A 24,052-nucleotide genomic window follows, 5' to 3' on the forward strand; every position below is an offset into this window, starting at 1 on the left:
TCTGCTCAGCAGGGAGCCTGCTTCCTCCTTTCTCTCTGCCTGCCTCTCTGCCTACTTGTGATCTCTCTCTGTCATTAAAAAAAAAAAAAAAGAGAAGTTGGGATATGATCATATGATGTCTATATTAGTCACCTTTCTACTTGTACTTATATATATTATTTTGATTTTTGATTTCTTACATTTTTTACACACACACACTATTTACAATATTTATCTCAACTCTATCTGGGAAACAAACATTAATTTATACACATATCTATAGAAATTTTTATGACAGAAACAAAAACAAAAGAAAATAAAAAGATTGAAAATATTAATTTTGAGACATATGTGTTTCATAAACTCATAAAGATGAGGAAACCTTCTTAGAATTACTTCATAATAATAATATATAGTACACTACATTAAATGAAGAATTTCTACAGTGATTCTACTTAATGTTATTTGGATATTTTCTTCACAGATAACTGAAGCACTACGGTTACAGTTGAAAACAACTGTCTCTTATTATTACTAGATATTTTTAAAACTGCTATACTATACTAGGTTTGATTTCAATTTATTAGAAATAAATTACATGACATAAAACTTTCTTACTTCAATAAAAATAATACTGTTCTACCAAAATTATATCTGGTGAAAAAATTAGCATTTATCTAACTGAAGAATGCTTCCACACAGGCTTGTAGATGCAAATTGATTTATCTGGCACCTCATAAATGTGATTATTTTAAATGCATTGGAAGTTGACCTGTGCAGTGGCCACTTCTTCTTTGCTGCAAATAATTTTTTTATTTCAGAGTTAATTAATAAGCAGTAATTCCACCCATATTAAAAAAAGAAGAAGAATTCAAGAGTTCAGGGCAGAGAATAGTGAGTATTGTATAAATATTTAATTTAGTTCTAAACAGGCAAAAACAGAGCTTGTCAATTCCAAATAACATATGCCACTGAAATCCTGATTGGTTTCATTTTGTGGATTATGCATTCACTAGGTTTTATATACTTGTGAACTATTAAGAAGCTTTCAAACTTAGCACAAAGATGGAAAATCCAAATAATTAATATTTCTAGATAAAAATGAACATGCTTCCAAATATCCCTGAAAAGCAGGAAAGGAAACCTAAAAAGACAAGAGTAGCAAATCAATTTGGCTGAAACTTAAGTTTTTTGTGACATGTCCCTTGTGAATAATATCTGATTCTTTTTTCATGGTTGTTACTATCTACTACAAAATATTCATCCTAGGATATGCCACATAGGTTATTATGGTAGCTATAATGATATTTTATTTTATTTATATTTTATAATGATGACTGCTTGAACTTAGCATTTGCAACCACTAACATAATTATTCCCCTATAGAATTCTTAAACATATCTAAGTCAATTTTATTTTACTTTCTTTACTACAAAATAAGTTGTAACTTTTTAAAACTGCCTAAGTACTTTTCAAAACTTCATTGGGGAAATATAAATATCTTAAAGTAACGTCTCCAAACTATATAATTATTATTTATGAAAATAAATATATACAGTATAGTAAAATTAACACCAAAATAAGTGAAATAATTAACTTGGTTGTAGTTTGTTAGCTACAGTCAGGAATCCATTCTGACTCTGTTCTAGAGAGATTCAAGGAATTGCTATTTGAGAGCTAAAGAAAGTTAAATACATTCATTTTATTTCTCTGATGCTTTGGGGTTCAAATAATGATTGTTTCTGGTATCAGATGGCTTATACTCATCTAATGTTCAGATTCTCATCAAATACTGGGTAAATATGATATTCTATTCATAAATGTAATATTTTAAAAAAATAATAATTGTTGCCTTCAAGTCTGGTTTGAGACACTACTCAAAAACTATCATGAATTACACTATTTCATATGTGTTTTCCTTACTGCAAGTTGAATTTATTAATAGTTTGTTTAGTGAAGTCAAAGACATCTACAAGATTTATAGCAGAAACAATCACAACAGATATTCACTGTGTTATAGTGAGGTTTTGTTGAGCTCATGGCATCCTTTGATTAACTGCCATTGGAGGCATAGTTTGCAACAGGGCTGTGTCACCATGTTTCATAAAGTTATTGGTAGGCCTTTAGGGAGGGTAAGTGTATAAACATTCACTTAGCAAGAGATGTATGGACAAGCTGTGAAAGTAATGACTAATTGACTGCCATTCGGGATTTATTTGGAAATCTTTTGACTCCAGCTCCACCTCACATAATGATGAATGACATCTCTTTCTCTAATAGAGGGAAACAGCAAGCCTGGGCCCAGAGCAGACACTAGGAAGTGTGACTAGAAGTCATAGTGTTTCAGTCTGTGGAAATGAGCAAATAGAAACAGAGTATGTAAGAATTCCCATTTACTTTTTCAGTAGAGAAATTAGTAAATTAGATATATAAAACACACTTTATTTTTTTGCAGGTTTAAAATGGCAAATCAAATCAAGGCATATACCATTGAAATTCAAATGTTCTAATTTCGGAGGCATTTATTATTGACTGAAGAAAGAAAGCGTAGTTTCTGTTTTCTGTGAGGTGCAGTTTATATTTTACTCATTCTGCTACAATGTAGAATGGCCAAATGTCCACATTTTCTTGTTAATCTTCATGGTATTATCAAAAAGGAGCACAGGGGGCACCTAGTGGTTCAGTCGATTAAGCCACGGAATTTATGATTTTGGCTCAGATCATGATCTCAGAGAAGTAAGAGACTGAGCCCTGTCTAGGGCTCTGTGCTCAAAGGAGAGTTTGCTGGAGATTCTCTCTCTCCCTCTCCCTCTGTCCACCCCCTTGCTCATGGTCCCTTTCTCTCTTTCCCTCAAATAAGTAAATCAATCTCTCTCTCTTTTCTTTTTTTTTAGAGGAGTGCATTTTACTACGATTCATTTTCTCAATAATCATACATATTTCACCCAGGAGTGAAGTCCTCCCTCTTATATCTGGGTTCCCTCTAATCTGTCAAATAAAGATAGAGTAGTTGAACAAAAGAGAAAAGGGGATTAAAAAAGCATCTCTAAGATTAAATATAACAACTATTTCTTTAAATATAAAGCTGTCTTTAAATATAAAACTATGTTCTTTAAATATAATTGTTTCTTTAACTATAAAACTATGTGTTTCTTTAAATATAAAACTATTACAGGATACTAAACTTTTAGTTCAAATTTAAAATTATGAGTACACCACATATGTCAGGTAAAAATGAAAATGTTAGGAAGAATTTGAATGATAGCATGAAAAACCTGTAATGTACTCTATGGTCTTACTCCATCCATGGTGCTAGCCTCTTGAACTTACTTTGGATCCAAAGACATGAAAGAATGTAGTTTTTAAACCTCTGACTGTTTAGATACATCGTCTTTGTTCCAAGACTAAAGAGATATAAATGGTAGAAAAGAAGGATATTGTGCTCCATCCTGACTTAAATATAAAATAGTAGTTTATAATCTACTTTCCACTCACTCCTTCAGTCTCATCAATTTAAAGAATTGAGTAGTACATTTCCCAGTATTCATATTTTAGAAAGTCTCCTAAATCATTCTCAGGCTAAATGTGGCTTTAGATATATCCCCCATTTGTTTCTGACCAACATTACATGAGCTTACTTAGTCACATTTGGGCAAGAATATAATTGGTGAGAATTGAATATTTCTGATCTTAAATTTATTACTAATGTAAAGATAGGCTAAAGATGGTAGACTGTTATGAAATGTTATATGCTTTGACAAAGAAGTAATGATATAAACTAGAGACAAATGAAAAGAAAGGGGAGAAAGAATAAGTTTATAATTGTCTATAAGTAAGAGAGGGCATAAGATATTTATGAGATGACAATGTGAATGGAAGTAATGTAAAGGTGGAGGAAAAGAAATAAATGTATTAATGTCAAAAACTATGTACACATGAATTTTATCTTACTTGCAAGCTAGCAACTTAGCATGCCACAGTTGCATAGAAGTTAGCAAGAGATAAGCAAGTTCAGATTGAGAGAAAAGGACAGGATTGTGGCACAGTAACAAAGGAGTTTCTCATTCCCTTTGATGTGAAAATGGGGTTCAGAATAAGGGTCAAGGAAAGATTTTTGAGGTATCTTTGGTACAAATAAGTGGTTTTATTAAAGCACAGGGATAGAACCCATGGGCAGAAAGAACTGCACTGAGGTCACAAGAAGTGGCTGATTATATGCTCTCAAATTGAGAGAGGGTTAGGGATAGGTAAATTTAAAGAATTTAGTGCAAGGTTTCCAGGATGTTGAGGGCTGAGCTATTGTTAGGAAAAGGTTCTTTATTACTGTCTAGTAAAACCATAATCATGGGACTTTTTTCAAATGTATATCAGTGGGCCAAATGCTGGGAAGATGATTGCTAAGATGTATCTTGCGGCAGCCGGCTGGGGGTAGGGGGAGTAGAGATAAAGGAATTTTCCAAAGGAATTTTTTTTCTAAGATTTTATTTATTTATTTGACAGACAGAGATCACAAGTAGGCAGAGAAGCAGGCAGAGAGAGAGGGGGGAGCAGGCTCTGTGGGGCTCGATCCCAGGACCCTGAGATTATGACCTGAGCCGAAGGCAGAGGCTTTAACCTACTGAGCCACCCAGGCGCCCCTCCAGAGGAATTTTTATATGTTCAAGGAGCTTTACAGAATCCTGAAGGTTGGGATAAAGTTAAGCTAAGTTTGCCTTTTGCCCTTAGCAAAGTATTAACATCAAGGCATTTGAGACCTTAGAGGAAGTTCACTTGGCATGTCTCAAAGACATGCCAATGCGCTGTAGGTTGTAAGGAAATTTTCTTTTTTTCTTTTGCCTTTGTTTTCCACATCACCTTCACTTCCCTTGTTTCTATAACCTGAGGGAGTGATGATGAGATGGGGACAGGTGGCTGATGGTCATACAGTAGGTTCATTGTCATAGGTGAGGAACCTAGAATTTAGGAAACCATAATCTTTTAATGTGGCCTGGTAGAAGACTTGCCCAAACTTTGTCACAGATGGAGACATCATTTTTTTTTTCTCCTAGTTGGAAATATGCTCACTTCCCCAATCTCAATCTTCCAAGACTGTTTGTAATACAGATGTCCTGAAAAGATGGTTGAGAACAAAAGCTTATGCAGACATGCAGAAATACCATAAATAATTGTCTCCCAACAATTAGGAGAAAGGTGACCACCAGAAAAAAATTATAAAGTTTCTAGCCTACCAAGACAAAACAAACAAAATAAAACAAAAAAAAAAATCAATAGAAATAGACACGTATGTGAAAAAATTACATAAATATGACACACAAAAAATATGAAATTAAATGATGGAAGATATGAGACTGAGCATATAAGTTCTCCAGCCAATGTAAATGGGATTGTTCCTTTTTTAAAAGACAAATATTTTCAGAATGGCTTACAAAGAAAAATTCATGTGTATGTTTCTAAGATGTATATACCTAAAAGAAAAGGATACTAAAATGAAGGAGACACTAAAAGGTATACCACATGAATAGAATCCAAAGCGAAATCGGCATTGGTATCTGAAAAAGGTGAAATTCATAGCAACAAAATCAAGACAAAAGATCCTTCATAATATATAGCACAGTTTCCATAATGAGGACATAACAATCATACATATACATGAAACAAGCCCATTTTCAAAAAGCACCACTAGCAAAATTGACAAGAAATTAACAGAAGCACAATAAATATAGCTGACTTCAGCATACACTCATGGCCTAAGACAAGTCAAATTGTTAAACTCTAAATAATAATTTATAAACTTATAATATACAAATGGTATAATCAATAAGGTAAATTCTATGGATGCATAGTGCACTTTGCATTTAGATAACAATACTACTTATTTCAAATTCATATGGAGATTTCAAAGGAGGAAATGGGATAAGGATATAACAATTTTATTTATGTATATTAATTAAAATATATTAAAACAAAATATTGAAGAACTAGTTCATAATGCAACTTTGTGACATATATTAATAAAGCCCTTCTTCCTTTTAAGCACTATTCCAGTCACTGCTGCGGACCCATTACTAAGTTCATTTATTTTCTATTATAATTTGTGTAAATTGTATATTCATGTATTGTTTCTCTGTTTTAATCCTCCATTAATATAACAATTGCATATAGTTTTGATTCAGTTGTCAGAACCAAGATAGTATTAACACACACACACACACACAGGCAGGAGAACAGCACCCATTTTCTTCATACAAAGCAGTCCAAACAAACAAACAAACAAAAAAAAACCAGATTGCCAAAGAGCTGCTTCGTATACTTTCATAATTGTAAATAACTTCAGAAAAATCAAGTATGTGAAATAAAAAGTAAAGGAAAAGTACTAAAGTGAGATTTTGGTTAAAACTGAAATAAATGGCAGAATAAATAAAGAAAAGGAAAGCGCTGTTGATTGTGCATAAAAGAGAAAAATGAGAAGGTAATGAAAGTTGATTGTCAATTGCTCTGGTTCCTGTGTGTTGCCTTCTGTAATGCATCTGCATGTCTTTTTCTGCTTTTATGATTTTAATTTCATTTCTATGCAGTATTGCTGAAGCACAGGCTATATCAATATCAATGAACTATTAGAACGCCTCTTTTGAATTATATTTTTTTCAGCAAACCTTTTCTAAACAGGAACAAGCTGAGTCTTCTGAATATTCCAAAAGAAATTTTAAGCAGTTACCAGGAAACAGTACTTGTTCAGACTTTCAAAATAAAGAACAAAGTATATTTTAACTTAATTAAATGAACATTTATTCAATTAGGATAATTTATAGGATCAGGAAGTAGCAAGGCTAAAAGCAATTGAAAGACATTCAGAAACCAGGTTATAGTCATAAAGATTTTATGTATTTGGAAAAGCAGAAAATAATTTGCCAGCTAATTTATTTATTAATGATTCTAAATTCTATTATAATTCCTAAATTATTAGAAAAATATATAACAGCATAGCTGTATAAGTATCCAGTGACTTCTAATACATACATCACTGAAATAAAAATTCAAATCAACATGATCATATGAAGGAATAGATATTAAATTGAGAATAAATAAGAATGAGATTTATGTCACCTCTTTCTCAGCAGAATCTTAACTTTAATTTTTCATTTTAAATATCTCAGAATGAAGGTTATACTCACTGATATAAGCATGTGTATCTTATACTTTTTATTTTCTATATGGATATATTTTGCTATATGGATATATTTTATCCAAAGGAAATATCAAAAATATCATTTAATTCTATACAATAGAAAATAACATCATATTTATTTTGAATTTGATTATGGAAAACACTGATATTGGTTGATCAGATTTATATGTATGTGCCAAATGTTACAGGTAGGATGACTCAACTTACATGGCTTACCTATTCCCTACTGCTCACGTCCTTTTCTGCTTCTCCTATGTTCTTGGCTAAAGACCATTTACCATCCCTTGAAATATCATGGAGAAATAAAGTCAACTTACAGATAAGTTTATCTTATCATAGAAAAATCTTCACTGTATTTCCATTGGGGTACATGTTGCAAAAACATATGTTCTGGAGAAAGTAGATGGGTCATTAAGTGTGCAAAAGTAAATTCTGTATCTGTACATGTACTGGATTAGTTATGTATAGACGCCTGCTTAGAAGTTTGTACATGTTTGTCAGTCCATTTCCACTGATTCATATCTTCTTTTACTTCCTTATTAAAAAAAAAAAAGGCATTATATCTTAGCGAAAGTAGAAAACTGTAGGTTGCATACTCACAGAATTAAAACAATCAGAAAACTCCAGAAACTACTAGATTGGTCACCTGATCTGTAGGAGTTTAATTGTCCAAATGATCCAATATTTTTTCCCAGCAAACAATATAAAAGTGTCAAAATCATTGATATTTATTCACATGCAATTTATAGCCTGATACTTCAGAATATCATGTGTGATTCCTTCATTTAAGTTTTCTTGTTTTGGTGTTTATTTCCTTGGCTCCTTTTATCAGTAACTTATAGTAAGGGACCCCAAATAATTACCATCATCTAGATATACCACACATATGGCTAAAAGAAAGTGAGCCCACATATGATAGAATTTGGCATAGTGTCATAAGAACAAAAATAATCAACCAAAATATCTATTAGTATTAATATATTTTAGTAAAATAATCAGATTTTATTAAGTGATAATGGACTTGTTCTATTTCTTTCTCTCTAGCCAAATCTTCTCTTTCTTATTCCCAAAATAAAAACTTAATACCCAAGCATTCAATATGATACAATAATAACTTAGTAGATTATGTGTAAATCTTAACCAAGTTCATACTATATGAATTTAAGAACTATAATACATCCAGAAGAGGAAACTGATTTTGTAGGTTTTGCTCATTAATTATAGTATTAAAAGCCCTTATTTCAGAGTTAAAAATAAATGTAGATTTCTTATCATGCAGACAAGTTGTTCTAGATGGGAAAAAATTCCCCAAAATTACATATATCAGATTCTTGTGAAATTTTCTGAAATATCTCACAATAGTTCATAAATAATAAAAATATACTAAGGATAATTTTTTTAGGCGTGAAGTTGTATCAAAACATTCCATAACATTATCCCATGAAAGAATAACACTTGATATCTAAGGAAAGATGAAGAATTATCCCCAAGTGTCATATTTTTCTTAGAAGAAAAATGTACTTTAGGGGGCACCTGGGTGGCTCAGTGGGTTAAAGCCTCTGCCTTCTGCTCAGGTCATGATCCCAGGGTCCTGAGATCGAGACGTACATCAGGCTTTCTGCTCAGTGGGGAGCTCGCTTCCTCCTCTATTTCTGCCTGCCTCTCTGCTTACTTGTGATCTCTGTCTGTCAAATACATAAATAAAATCTTAAAAAAAAAAAAAAACCCAACTCAGATAAATAGGACACCTAGGTGGCTATAACGACACTCCAAGATAGAGTTGGTTTTCATCAGTGTCCACAGCAAAAGGGTAGGTCAGAAGTTTTTCTACTAGGTCTTCTGACCTACCAAAGGGTAGGTCAGAAGATCTTCTCCTCTCATAGAAACTGGAAAATTCAAGAAAGTCTTTTTTTGAGTTACCCTTTGCACACATCACCCTGTAGACCTGAGGGGCTTCACTTTCCAGAAGGACTGAGCTCTTTGCAACAGTGGCAGAGTCTTGTGGTAATCCTACATCCTTCGCCATGAGTGTTGCTTCAAATCCACCCCAATAGCCATTAGAGGATGGAACTCCATCCCTCACCCTGGTTGTGTCACTTGACCAACACCATCTTGAGCTCATATTTAGGATTTTAGCCAATAGCTGTGGGTCAAACCCTAACCTGATTCCAAGATTCATAGCTTCAGCATTTCCAATCATTCTAGTAGCTGACAGCATGTTGTTACAGATCTTTGCAGTCAACTGGGTCCCTGCAGATACACGACATAGGAGCACATGCACCCCAGCAACACTTGGGCAGCTGCAAATTTATCTTTGACTCCTCCCACCATAAATGTGAACTTCCAGATGGAGCAGCTCCCACACCACCAGAAACAGGAGCATCCATGAAAACTGCTCCTATTTTCTCAACTTCTTTGACCAATTCTTTTGAAACGTCAGGATCAATAGTACTGGAATCTATTAGTACTGAGCCTTTCTTCACTTTTTTAGAATTTCATTTTTTCCAGAATAACCTTCTGTTGCATTGATACTGGTAAGCAACATTGTAATAATTCTGTCAGTTTTTTTCAGCTATATCTGCTGAGGAATACACTACCTGTTCACATGCATCTCGAAATTCTTTGTAAACATCAGAGAACACATCATAAATGAATGGATAGCAAGAGAGTTTTTGCCATTGGCTTCTCCATGTTGCCCTGTCAGATGAGTCCAGCTGGAATCTTAGAAGCCAGTGACCTAGAGCACACCACAGCAAGACTGGCTACTGCTGTACACTACCAATGGCTCTAATACCAGTCTAGAGATTCCACAGGGTGGAGCCATAAAGACCCTGGCATGCTGTCCCAGCCCCACCTCCCTGTGAACTCTCCACTCTTGGCTTGCCCACTCGCTGCTTACACAAGCTATTAAACATAATTTAATGGCAAAGCCTACTCACATCATCATGTTGATTAAATTTCAGAGCCATTTACAGTCTACAAAGTGCTATATCAATACATGATGCATATTGATACATATTGATACTATGCTACATGTATATAATAAAACAAAATATTTTATTATTACTTATGACTTTATTAGAGTGAAGTCTAACTTGTTCAATAGTCATCGTTTTGAAAGAGAATAAATTATGACTTATGAATTTATAAAATTTCAATTTATATTCCTCTTATCCCCTACTGTTTGCCTCCTGCATCTGCTGTGAACTTTTTCTAGAGTTGGGAGAGTTTCTTGGTAGCAACTTTGGGGATAGAGTATTATTTGATCATTTTAAACTATATTTTTAGAAGGAAATAAACTCTCTCTGGGTTTAAGATAATATAAAAAATCAAAATCAATAAAGAATATATTAGTCTGGGATTGGTTTTGAAAGTTCTCATATAGATCAGGGGGTCAGAGCAGTGAATTGAGTCTCTTCTCCTTAATGGGTTTTCCCTTTTATTATTCAAAGTACTCAAAGAGAATTAATCCTTGTTGTGGAGAACATTAAAGGAATGGATCAATTTTTCCCTCAAAGGAGTTTTCAAGTAACCCATATGACCTTTGCCTTTTTGATTGCTCAAATCCTAAGATATCTTAGTGTGTCTCTTGAGGTTTCTTTTTTTTTTTCTTCTTCTTCTTTCTCAATATTTGTGTTAGGTGTTGGTTTTTGCTTGGGGCAAGAACCTAATAGAGGAGAAATAGTAATGTTTTAAAAGCACAAGAATCTCATACACATTTTTAAATCTAACCTTTAAAATGTTATTTTTTCCTTAAACAAAAATGATCTAGGGAGAAAATTTGAAGTACTTGAAAATTGCAAAAACTAAGCTTCTGTGAATATTTCAAAAAATATTTGTATTCAAGTCTCTATTTGACCACAAAAATGATCATTTTCCCTATTTCCCTGAAGAAATTTTTCATCCATTTTGCTTTATTTAATCAAGGAAATATATGTACATTCTTACAAATATGGACATATTCCTGCTCAAATCACTTTTCTAGAACTCATAGAAAGATACATTATTTCATTAAATCATCTGTCTAGGTGCTTTTTCCATAGTAAGAAAAAAAAATCCTCTAGTTGATTAAAATGTGACCAAACCTATTTATCCTGCTTTTAAAAAGATTATTAAGGAATTTAATGTCAGATTTTTATTCCCAGTCATAATTGGAGAGGTAATCTCAGTTATTTAGTTCAATATTATTTAATTTCCAGTATTATTTTATTTTGCTTACTCTATATGCACGATGCCAGAGTGGAGAATTTTGGGGTAATCAAATACAGTTGAAAAATGACAAGTCATATGGGGTTAACAGAGATTTTGACAACATTTTTGAGTGACTCTTTTTCTTATTAAAGAATAAAAATATATCTATAAAAATAGATAAAATTATTAAAGTGACATAGCCTTTCTCAAAAATTATTTTTGAAATATTGTATTTTCATACTTCCTATTAAAAAAATTCCAAACCTGCTAATATGGAAATAGCAAAATTATATTATTTTTACTTAAGATCAAATTCATTAATCTCTTTTTGCTAGGAATTACTACTGTACCTATGCCACCTGCAGGACTGCCTGACTCAAAAGTCAGATCCCTTTTTTTTTTAATTGGTAAACTTCCTTCTTTCTTGGGAAAACACATATAATATTCCATTATTATCCTTTTTAAATCTTTATGATGTGCTGTGATGTCCACTTTCATTACTGATCTTGGTCATTTGTATACAGTATTTTCTTGAACAGTTGGGCCAGAGAGAAATTAATTATATGAATTGTGTTAGTTTGGGTCCTCCTAAAAGCAAACAGGAAGATGGGATTTGTTGCTCAAAGGATTTACTATGGAAATGCCTGCAAAAGATAAAAGGGGAGGAGGGGACAGAAATCAGCTGGGAAAACCTCCAGACCACTTTGTAAATTTGACAGCTGTGACAAGAGGTTGGTGGGGGGAGAAAGAATTGGGTGGGGAAGACCCTCTGACACAGCATGGTTTTGAGAAAGTTTTGACTATAGCAATGGGTTTCCGCACTAGAGAAATCCTGTTAGGAATGGACAAGGACTAATCCTCTGGCTGTGCCTTGTCTTTGAGTGGTTCCTGACTGAATACCTAACCAGTGGGACTAAGACCATCAGTCAGTGAGACTCTTGAAAGGATCTGAGCACACTTCCACTGGTGTCATAATCTAAAAATTGCACGAAAAAGATGCACCTATTCATGCAACTCCTATGAGTCTCCCTTCCTGAGAAAAGGCTGAGCACAATGAAGTTAGTGGAATAAATTACAGCCCCTATACCAAGTTGGTCTTGGGACCACAGGTGATACCTCATTTTTTAAATTCTTGCTCCATTCTGATCTCCCTTCATTCTCATCTATAATGTTGGCTAGTTTTTGTGGCTTCACAGGTGGCATGACTCCCATTCCTCTTCCACCTGGTCATCAAATTGCCTTTTTGGGCCAGGTTTCTGTGCATGTGCATTTACCATTATAAACAGGAGAGGGCAAACCAAGAAGCATCCGGGTAGATAACTTGTGTTTTTCTAAAATTTCCATTTCCAAAACCAATGCAACCTCCTTCTATTGATCAGGACGAATTACTCTGGATAGTGATTCTTTTCACACCTGCTATTCCTAGAAAACTGCAAGTCCAAACTTTCCTACAGTGGTGATATCTTTCAGTTCAAAGAATCATAGCAATAAATTGGTACTTTAGCTGTGTCTTCACTAGGCTATCCTGGTGCTCAGTGAGGTGATCATTCTGTAGAGCGTGTGGTCATGGAACCGCTTCCACACCACTTTATCTATGAATTCGGTCCTCACTGGATGCTATCTTATGTGCGATTTCATACCTGTGGATCAGATCTTTTGTAAACACCATTAGGTGGGTACTTGCTGAGGTTCTGCAGACAGATTAGAAAAAGATACCCATAGTAGGTATCTTACCCTGAAAGGAAAAACAAAAAACAAAACAAACAAACATTAAAAAAAAAAAAAAAACCCTGAACCTTATAGGAAGAAAGGGTCCTCATTTAGTGAATTTGCCACCAATGGGCTTGTTGGTCTGCTTGAGGAATAGAACCATGTCCCACAACTCAGTGCAGGTCTCTGTCACTGGCAGGTTGGACATTCTGAGGCATTCGTAGCTGACATAGGTACGTAGGTAGATTAGGAGGAAGGTAGGTAAGTTAGATAGGCAAACCTTGGTAAGTGGAAGTCTATACTATTCAGATCATAGGTAGCTTCCATCTTTGTCATGGTGGCCAGACTATGTGCCATTGTGTTATCCTGTGATGGTTAATAACAAAGCAAGACCAGGGTCAAATTTTCAAGTAATTTTGTTTGGTTAGTGCCTCTGTCATGGTGGATACTTTCTGGTAGGTATAAATGTGTGTCTCTTCACATGCCTTTAGCCCCAACCCCCTTGTCTTCATTTTTATCATCCGGTTCCTTCCAGACCCAGACCAACCAGCCTGGCCATTTGGGACAAAACTGTAAATGAAATTATTGTTAGTGCTAATGCTAATTCTTTTTGGTCCTGTTTTCTCATATGAATAGAAAAGAACAAACACATTGGACAAATGAGCAACTGCATACAATGTACTGAGGCCTTATTAATCTGCCCTAGCAACAGTGCTGCTCTTAGTAGAAGAGCTGCAATTAAGGTCACAGTTTGTTTGAGTTTGCAGTAGTCTACAGTATTCTCTAAAATTCATTGGGTGTTCTATAGGTCAAATGAAATTTTAAATGTAAACATGTAAGAATCACCAACCCTGTACCCTTGGCTTCTTAATGGTAACACTAATCTCTGCCATTCTCCTCATCATGGGAAATACATGTGTTTATGTATATTTTATATATTTTTATTAAACATTTACTTATTTATTTTTAAAGACTTAATTTATTTTGAAAGAGGGAGTGAGAGCATGGGGAGAAGGAGAAGGAGAGAGAAAATCTCAAGCTGACTCTGCTGAATGTGGAACATGACGCAGGACTTCATCTCACCATGATCAGATCATGACTGAGCTGAAACCAAGAGTTGGTTGCTTAACCAACTGTCACCCAGGCACCTTTTTATTAAATATTTATATTATTTATTATTTATTAAGAGGACAATATCAGAGATTCCCATTCATCTCTTCCCTCATGTTATCTTTTATCCAATGGGTAAAGGACCCCATGTGGTTGTTACTCTATTTCTATCAATTTTAATTATAGATTCAAAGACTAAGGAAATGGGTAGGTCTGCAAACCCAGTGTAGCTGCTGTAGGCTGAATTCTAGCCAGCACTTCATTTATTACATGGCTTCAGCAAGCTCTTGCCCTAAAATTGGGGCCATGGTGACATTTCACATCTTCCAGTTTTAATGTCAACTAGCATTTATGCCCTTTATTCATTAAAATGGTGGAATATTCCTTTTCCTAGGGTATAGTCAGCTAGGTAAATGACCATTAATCCTTTTGGGGAAAAACTAGGGAAACAATATAAGACATAATACTAGGGGAGCATTGTAGTGTTTAATACAGTAAAGAATTCTGGTAAATAATTACTGTGGGGACACCAGGAACCCCACCATCATTTCACTCAATGGATTTCAAATCAGAAAACTGGATTAGGTCCAGGAATTGAGCAAGGGATGGTGATTTTTTTTTTTTTTTAAATCAGGGCAATCACTGTTAATTTCCTGCTCCTCCATTCTTCCCTTGTGATTGGAAATTCCAGTATATCTATTTTCCTCAGCTCACCTCCCTTCCTTCATCACCTGCCAAAGAAATCACCAGTCCTATCATTTAGGACGAACCACTGTATTTTCCAAGTTTCTAAGAGGTACCCCAGCAAGGAATACACCCCATCCTTCAAGGTCCTTGCCAGCAAGTTAAGTCCTATAACCTGAGACATTACTCCTAAGTAACAATTTCATCTCTCTCGTCAAAACTTACATCTAGCACCCTGAATCAATTACTCTCATATTCAACCCCAAGAATCATCTTAGATCCTACAAGTATATGGTAGCTAATTGCTGTAGCTCCAAGGGGTAAAATTTCTCTTCTTTCTGATCAGACTCAGCATATTCCAGTAGGTTATACTGGGATCTAGCCATTGTTATTGGCAAATAAGCCAGGAGAGGAGACAGAAGTTTCCTAAGGGATAGCTGTTGCTAGCTAGAAGAGAAGGAGTGATAGTTCTCACTATGGAGGAGAGAACCACCTCTGAAAGTCAGAGGGTTCAAGAGAGTTTTAAAGAATCGAAATCTTTGGAGACATCTGCCTACTTATCTCCATCCTATATTCCAACCTGTCTGGTTTTCCCACTTGGATCCTTGACATTGCCATAGTAGACCTGACCAATCAGTTCAATGCAATCGGAGAATGTTTAATGTCTCTGGTTCTCTACAGTTCAGACCTTCAGTTTTCTGTGGAACTGTATCTGCTTTTCCATTGCAGGAGATAAGGCCCACTTTGCAAGCTACCAAAGAAACCCTTTGACTTTCATACTCAGCCTTTTATTATTTGTTTAGTGAGCTCATTTCTCATTACAGCAGGTGTCAGTTACAACTATACTGTTTGTGTAAACACTACTTTTCCTGTATCTTTTAAGTATCTGAATCACTGCATTAGTGAGGGCATACCTTTCCACCAGTACATTTCTCCAAGTTAGAAGCTATGAAATCTTCAGCAATCTGGCCATCGGTGCCAGAAACTGTCAATGCTACATATAAAATTTCGTATGGTTCCTCTTTGCCAGCAAGCCAGAGAAAGAGCCAAGTGCCAGACTTATATCTCACCTCTCATTTTCTTTCAGGACTGAAGGTATTGCCTATGCTGAATGGGAATAACTATGCAAAAGATTTATTGAGGGGAATGGTTGTGAAAGATAAAGGAAGAGGGAGCAGGAGAAGTTATTTAACTTTTAAAATTTATTAAAACCAGATATATGGCCCCCAGATGATCTATATTGGTGGTTTAACATTTGCTCTTGAAAGAGTAATTATTATGCTCTTGTTAGATACAAAGTTCTATAAATATCAACTAAGTCAAGTTACTTGGGAGTGTTTAAATTTTCTGTCTTACTGGCTTTATTCTTATTGTTCTATAAACTTCTTAGAGAAGAATGTTAAATCCCACCTATTATGAAAAACTACTGTACTCAGTAGTAAAAAAAAATACTGTACTCAGATTAGAATTCAAATACATCATTGTCAGAAGCAGAAATTGAAAAATAAATACAATAAAACATATTGGTAATCAATATTAAAATTTAATGTAGTATAGAAATTAATAATTTAGAAGCTAAAATGTACAATACATGGATCAAAAGTAAAATTTTAGAAATAAATATCTTAAAAAAACTAAATGCAAATCTTAAAAATCATAGATATAGGAAGTTTGACATTGGTTTAGCTTCATGCTTCTATATGGAAAAAAATCACTTTTCTTTTTAGTGTAGTGTAAATCATCACTTTTTAAGAAGGTGCCTTATTTAAAATTACTTAAAGCATACACAAATGCTCTCATAGAAAGGAAATAGAAAAATAATTTCCTTTAACAGAAAACATCAATGTGAAGCTAAGAATGATTTTAAGAAAAGATAAGATTGTCTTGAAATTGCAAAAAATATTTTAGTGGTTTATGTTCTCATTATCAAAGCAGTAGCCAATGACTTATTTTATTACTTCCAGGGAGGGGATATTTCCTGTCTATAGCATAATGTCTGATGTCTAATATATCATCCCTCTGAACTATCAGGATTACTATTGTAACATTTACAAATCTTACATTTTTGACCTTTTAAGCTAACCTAGATTTTTGTCTAGGGGCCTATAGAATAAATGTTAAGTATAGGTTTATGCAAATATGCACATTAGTTGGCAAGTTAAATGTTAAAATGATGCTTTGAGTGTGGAAAAAGATAAAATTTAAAAAATGGTAAAAATTAATCAAACTTACAAAGTTGGATGTATTTACTTTAGTTTTGCTGCTTTTTTTTTTTCAAGATTAACCTGAGAATATTATCATATGAATAAATAGAGGTAATTAATTAATATCAGCAAATGTTAATGCCTTAGAATACTTGGTTTTATTAAATTTGTCCTCAGTTTTTAAATAAAAAATGTATATTTCTCAATAGCAACATTAACTTTTGTTTTACATCTTAAGAAATAAAAGAATAGGTAATATGTTGGAATGTTATCCCCTTCTAGTAATTCAGTACATCAAGCAAATAACAGAGCTAAAGACTTTTTTTTCTCCACAACAAAATTCTACATTGCAACTTGGTAGAGGGAACAATCTTCAGAAAATTACATATATTTTCATCATCAGTTTCATAGAAAAAATGGTTAATATTGAAATAATTGAAGAAATAAAAGTCAATGAGAATTGACTTTTCTTAACATAATTATTTATAGTAAAAATACCAATAAAAGTATTTCAAACTTTTGTGTTCAAAGAGAAGTTTTATTTATTCTCTTTTAATGCTTGTATGAGTTTTTTTTTTCTTCCAAAAATCCATAGATGTTTGGATGTTTTATTAAAGAGCAAATCCAAACAGGAGAATAAGAAAAGTGATGTTTGACTGGATTGGAGGAATATTTAGTTAAAGAGATATTAAATTCCTCAATGTTGCTGATACCACCTCCTTCTGAAAAACTTAAATTCCATTTTTTTTAATGTTATGCCTGTTACTAAATATAAATAGTAGCCAGTTTGATTTTTCATTGTAATATAATGGAAACTAAAACACACAATATCACCAATAGGAATATGGGAAATACTATATCTTAGCATATGAACATCAGCGTTTTTCTCATCAGAGAGGTACTAGGATAGCATAAATGCTTCACTTGGAATAAAACTTAAGTATTAAGATAAAAAGAGATTTATTCTGTGGATTAAGTGGCAGGGAGTTCTAGCTCAGCTAAAAATAAACCTTAAATTCTTGGGAGATAATCTGATGAGAAAAGAGTTTTGCATAAAAAGTGGTATTCATTTGACATTTGATAGTATTATTTGCTAAATTTATAAGTATGCCATGTATGAACATATGAGCATAATAGATATTTCTCTCCTAATACGCGGTATATATAATCTGCCCATGTTTTCTCTTTCCTAACTAAATTGAGCAACAGAATACTTTACACTGAAAGAAATAGAGTTATTCTGGTATTGTTGTTGTTGAATAGCTAAAAGGTACTAAAATTGAGTCATTTTTAGAAATGAGTTTAATTTCCAATACTAAAAACGTTGGAAAATGTTTCTTTCTGTAAAAAATAAAAAAACGTGGTTATTTTATCCTAAGTTGTTTTCATTTTGTCAACTATAGTCCATAGTTAATTTTCCCAAACCTTAACTGGGAGAAAAACTAGTTCCTGTTTGAATTAAGAATGCTGATGAATAATCTCAATTGCAGTGCCAGTTAATAATTCATTTCTTGCTGAAGTAGACCATGTAAGGCTTAAAATCTTGTCTTTCACATGATGCATTATCATAAGGTCATACTCACCTTTTAAAAGATTGATGACACTACTCTGAAAAACACTAGTGGAGTTAGGTTTAGTTTTATGGCCAAACATTCTGATGTGACTTTCACCCAATCAAACACAGACACAGAAAGAAATGACTTCAAAATGATATAATGGAAAGACATTTCAAATTTGTGACCTAAAACAGTCACATTGATGCTACTTATGTCATATTTCATGTTGGAGGAGTTATATGTAAAATCGGTTGGCTCTACGAAAGTCATAAATGTATCAAGGATATAATATTCTGATCTATGTTATTCAATTAAGCTTAGCAAGGACTACCTTTCCGTTTTCATGACAAAATAAATCAAATAAATGGTACATGGGAGTGCCTGCTTGGTCAATCTCTGATACAAGTTTATTTGAACCTTTGTTAGTTTAGAGAGCTCCTTTAGTTGAAAAAGTATCTTTCATAATCATGAACTAATCAGTATCCTTTTTATTTTTATAATTTTAAATTTTGAAAGAAATTATCTGGAAAAAATAAATATCACTTTTAATAATCATGATAGAAATTCTATTATGCGGAGGTATTAATAAGTGAAAGAGCTGAGATAGCATCTTCTTATTAAATAGCTCACCCTGTCTGCAACTTTAATGTATTCTTTCTCTCCTTGCCATGATTGAAGTTGGCAGTATTAAGACCAATTGTGCATAGGGACAGCCAAATTAGCGACAGGAGGCAATTAGATTTGACCAGATCAACTGAGAATTTTCATAAATTTTTGTCAGTTTATAATAATGAATAAACCTGTGCGAGCATTCAAAGAAAAATGTTGACACAAGAAAAATATTTCCATTTTAATATGCTGGAAATTCCCAATGAAATTATTCAAACCTTGTTTCATCTCTTATATTTATTTTTGCATGGAAGACTAAAACAGCTTCACACACTAAAAATGCCTGTTGATGACTCCTGAGAAAGGGAACTAGTGATTTTTAACTTTGCTATGGCATTGATGTTCTGTTGGCAGAGGTTATCCTGTTGCTTTCTTTCAGGTGAAGTAATTTTGACCCAACTAGAAAATATTTTATAAATGTGCACATTAAATAATAAGAAATGCAAATACTGTAAATATATGAATTATTTTCTTCCACATAGCTTATCAAACTCCACCATTTTTTATACTTGAAGGGAATAATAGAGTATTTTTTAATATGAAATTGTTGAACGAGCAGACTGAAAAAAGAATCCCTGATGCCTCTTCTTCTCTATAACCATATATCTAATCCATCAGTTAGTTCTGTTGCTGTACTTTATTATTTTTTTTAAGATTTTATTTATTTATTTGACAGAGATCACAAGTAGGCAGAGAGGCAGGCAGAGAGAGAGTGGAAGCAGGCTCCCTGCTGAGCAGAGAGCCCGATGTGGGGCTCGATCCCAGGACCCTGGAATCATGACCCAAGCTGAAGGCAGAGGCTTTAACCCACTGAGCCACCCAGGCACCCCTCTGTTACTGTACTTTTAAAATACATCACAACAAAATTCTTAGTACCACTTCACCACTAGCACCAAGTAAAAAACCACCATTGTCTCTTGACCAGGCACCTCAATATCTATCATCTGGTCTTCTGGCTTCCTATTTACCAAATTTACCTTTTGTTTTCTTGTTTTTTCTTTCTTTCTTTGTTTCTTTCTTTGTTTCTTTCTTTGTTTCTTTCTTTCTTTCTTTCTTTCTTTCTCCCTTCCTTCCTTCCTTCCTTTCTTTCTTTCTTTTTTTTTTTTTTTAAGATTTATTTGTTTATTTGGGAGTGGTAGGGGAGGAATGGAGAGAGAGGGAGAGAGAGAATCTCAAGCAGACTCCACACTGAGGGTGGAGCTGGACTACAGGGCTCAATCTCACAATCCTGAGCTTTGACCTGAGCTGAAATCAAGAGTCGGACACCTGACTCCTCACTTTTTAAAACAGAAATAGAATTACGTTAGCATTTAACGGTCTCCATCCTTCTCCATCTAGAATAGGACTCAAAATCCTTATTCTGTTCTACAAATCCTATAAACTGAATCTTAGCTCACCTTAGACCTCCTTTCTTACTGATCTCCCTCCCTTGCTTTTTGCACACAGACTCCTGCTGTGTTTCCTGAACACATGAAGTACACTCCCACATCTAGGCCTCTGAAATTACTGTCTCCTTTGCCTGCTGCCTTCTTCATACTGGTTTCAGCTCAATTACCACCTTTCCTGAACATACTATCTAAAATGCCAAGCCCAGTCACTTTTGATTCTTTTAACTTATTTTTTAAAGCTGTAACTGATATTTCTTTATATGTGTATCTATTTATCTGCTCATTTCCTGTCTCCTCTTTGGTAAAGAGGGCATTATTATTCTCTCCTGTTGCCCCAATTTCCCCAGCACCCAGACAGTACCTGAAACGTAGTGAGATCTCATAAAATGTCAGTCAACTGAATGAATATGAATGACCAAGAGGAGACATGGTTCAAAGACTTCTGAACATTGAAATGTATTGAATAATGTTTTGGATCATTTAAGGATGCCATTTCTAAGAATATAAGTCAGTATTAATCAAGAATATTACAGGGACTTCTATTTTGGTGATCCCTTATTATTCATGCAAAATTTGAAAGTTTAATATTTTATTGCCAATGTGTTTAACTCTGTATTGAAAGGTGTTTTCACAAAATTGTGGGCTGCAGCATTTATTTAAACATGGTAAACTCAATATTATTCTCTTATATTTGGTAATGAAACATTAGTATTTTCAATAGTTTAATCCTAATAATATGTAAGTTTTAGGGATATATGTTGTTCCTTGGAGCTATTCAAAATGGAAGTATGTATACTTACCACTGTCTTATAACTGTTAGAATTCTGAGCTTTTCATTTAAAAGTATATGAAAAAATAATGTAAATTAAATCAAATACCTAAAATTGTGTTAAAAAAATACAAATTAGTAACTAGATGTGTGAAATTAATGTTGTCCTACAAAATTGTTAGATAATACTTTTTGTGTGATAAGCTGCTGTTCTGCTCATTTAACTATGAATATTTCCTAGAAAAATAAAAGTAAAATTATTACCAACTGCTGATTAAATAACTTCTTTTCTTGAGTTTTTGTACATATTTTTGGACAAAAGCATCCCTGAAATTTTTTACATTTTAATTAAAAAATTAACATATTCTGCAAAACTAGAAGAAAAATGTTTGGTTTATTGTTGTACATATGTTTTATTATACATAAAATATTTACTACCTTGATAAAGGATTACATTGATAATTATTGTCTTACACAATACACTTAAGAGAATCCTTGAATATTCATTTTATGCATATGGTTGCAATTTCAAGATAATTCTGTGATCTCTAAGCACTACTGTTCCTTCAGTACTCTGACTACAAGTTTTTTTAAATAAAGGATAAGAATTATTTATCATCTCTAATCAGCACTCATACTAAATAAATATTAAAACTATATTTTTATACTTAGTGACTGACTGATTCAGAAATTATCTCAAAGACAATCTAATCTGAGCAGCAGATTTTAAAAGATCTGCCATGCTGACATGCTATGAGGAATCATGAACATATTACATAGTAAAAGTCAAGAAACAAATAACTATCAACTACATCAGTGGAGAACTTGCTGAACCCTGAACATGCTGGGGAGTTATTAGAGGAAAAAGTTTACTTACTCTCAAGAAAATCTCATATTTGTTTTATATATATATTTTTTACATCCTCTTCAGAATGCATATGCAAATTTAAGAATGTTATTCGATTATTTTTTAAAATTTTAACTGAATTTTGTTTTTACATACATGTATAGTGTCTCAGACTTAGTGATCACATACAGCAAAATCTAAAGTCTGAAATGGGCAGTGGTGGGAATCCATAACGATTGTTTTAAATCAGAGTCTGAGGTATAGTGAGTCAGGTAACTATGCTAATGAAAGGGATATTAGCCTGTTGGATTTCCATGACTGTATATGAATAACTCCGTTTTCTATAGGCCCCAGAGTGGAGAAATCTATTTAGGATTACTTAGTAACAGATCAGCTTTAGAATCAGGGGTTTTTGATAACTTTGACATATTGCCAGTTACTAGTTGCTAACAATTTAGGTAATAATGATACAATACTAATATTTTGAATTATACATTTCTGGATTTCCCAGGTTAGAAAACAAAGCAATAGACCCAAAGCGACACTGTGTTTTGACAAAACTTGAAATGACATCATCATACCTAATTTTAATGTGTTTACATGAATAATAAAGATTAACAAGACATATTTTACTCCACTTGTATATATAGTAAGTATGGGACCAGTCAAGATGATAAATAAAATATGCATTATTTTCCAAGGATTTTTATTTTCATTACAAAATTGACAGGAAAAACAAATACTCTTTTATTCTTAAGAAAAAAAAAGGTATCCTTTTTCTGCGCACTCAGTTTTCTAATTGAACATCATTTAAAATGATGTTTAAAAATTTATCTCAGTATAAGGAAAACTTGGAAAACAATGAAATACATTATTTTTTCAGTTTGTTTTCTATCCAAATCAGAGACAATTGTCTAATTTAATTTAGATTTGAGGCATAAAAAGCACAATACTATTTTGTCCATAAAAAGAATACATATTTTAAGTTTTGGGGTGAATATTTAAAAGCATCTATAGAGACACAGGCTTACTATCAGAATTACTGGACTATTTACTCAAAATTAATGCAAAGATTTTTAAAATATGATATGTATTTAAATATATATACACAAATATATAATATATAACATATATTATATGTAATAAAATATATATATAACAAAATATTTATAAAAATATATATATACACACAAATACATATATAAACAATCCCTACAGACATATGGGCCCTTAAAATATTTGTATTCATATTTATATTATATCCTTATTTCATTTTGAAGAGAAAAATTTGTTCATTTAGAATCAAGTACTCATTGTGTCTATATGACAGAAGATCTACACAAGCCCTTATAGTCAACGATTTCATTAAATATATATTCCCCTGACCTCAGGAAGCTTGCAAATTAATGAGAAAAAAAAGACAAATAATCGTTAACAAATGCATAATTACAAAATTACAAATTATCTGCTCTGAAATAAAACTAAAAGTATTATAAGATTACAGTAATAAGTCTAATTTCATATAGAGTCAGGAAAGGCATTTTCAAGGAAGTTACATTTATTTTGAGAAAGGGTTGGTGGAATGAGTAGCCAGAAGAAATATCAGGGAAGAGCATATATGAAAGCTGTGAATATGGCTAAGGAGGGAAGGCAGAGAGAGAGAGACAAAGAACTTGGAAAAAAAGAGGAAGAAGATCAGTGGGGCTGCAGGGTAAACATTGAAAAAGAGGGGAAGAATGACACTAGATAAAGTTGAAGA

General features: G+C 33.1%; 1 pseudogene; it reads right to left on the reverse strand.

The window, feature by feature from the left end:
• Positions 1-8,921: 8,921 nt before the first annotated feature.
• On the reverse strand, positions 8,922-18,717 carry LOC116582352 (annotated as a pseudogene).
• Positions 18,718-24,052: the final 5,335 nt, after the last annotated feature.

The sequence above is a fragment of the Mustela erminea genome, chromosome 2 (genome assembly GCF_009829155.1).
Source record: "Mustela erminea isolate mMusErm1 chromosome 2, mMusErm1.Pri, whole genome shotgun sequence".
In the NCBI taxonomy this organism is placed as follows: domain Eukaryota; kingdom Metazoa; phylum Chordata; class Mammalia; order Carnivora; family Mustelidae; genus Mustela; species Mustela erminea.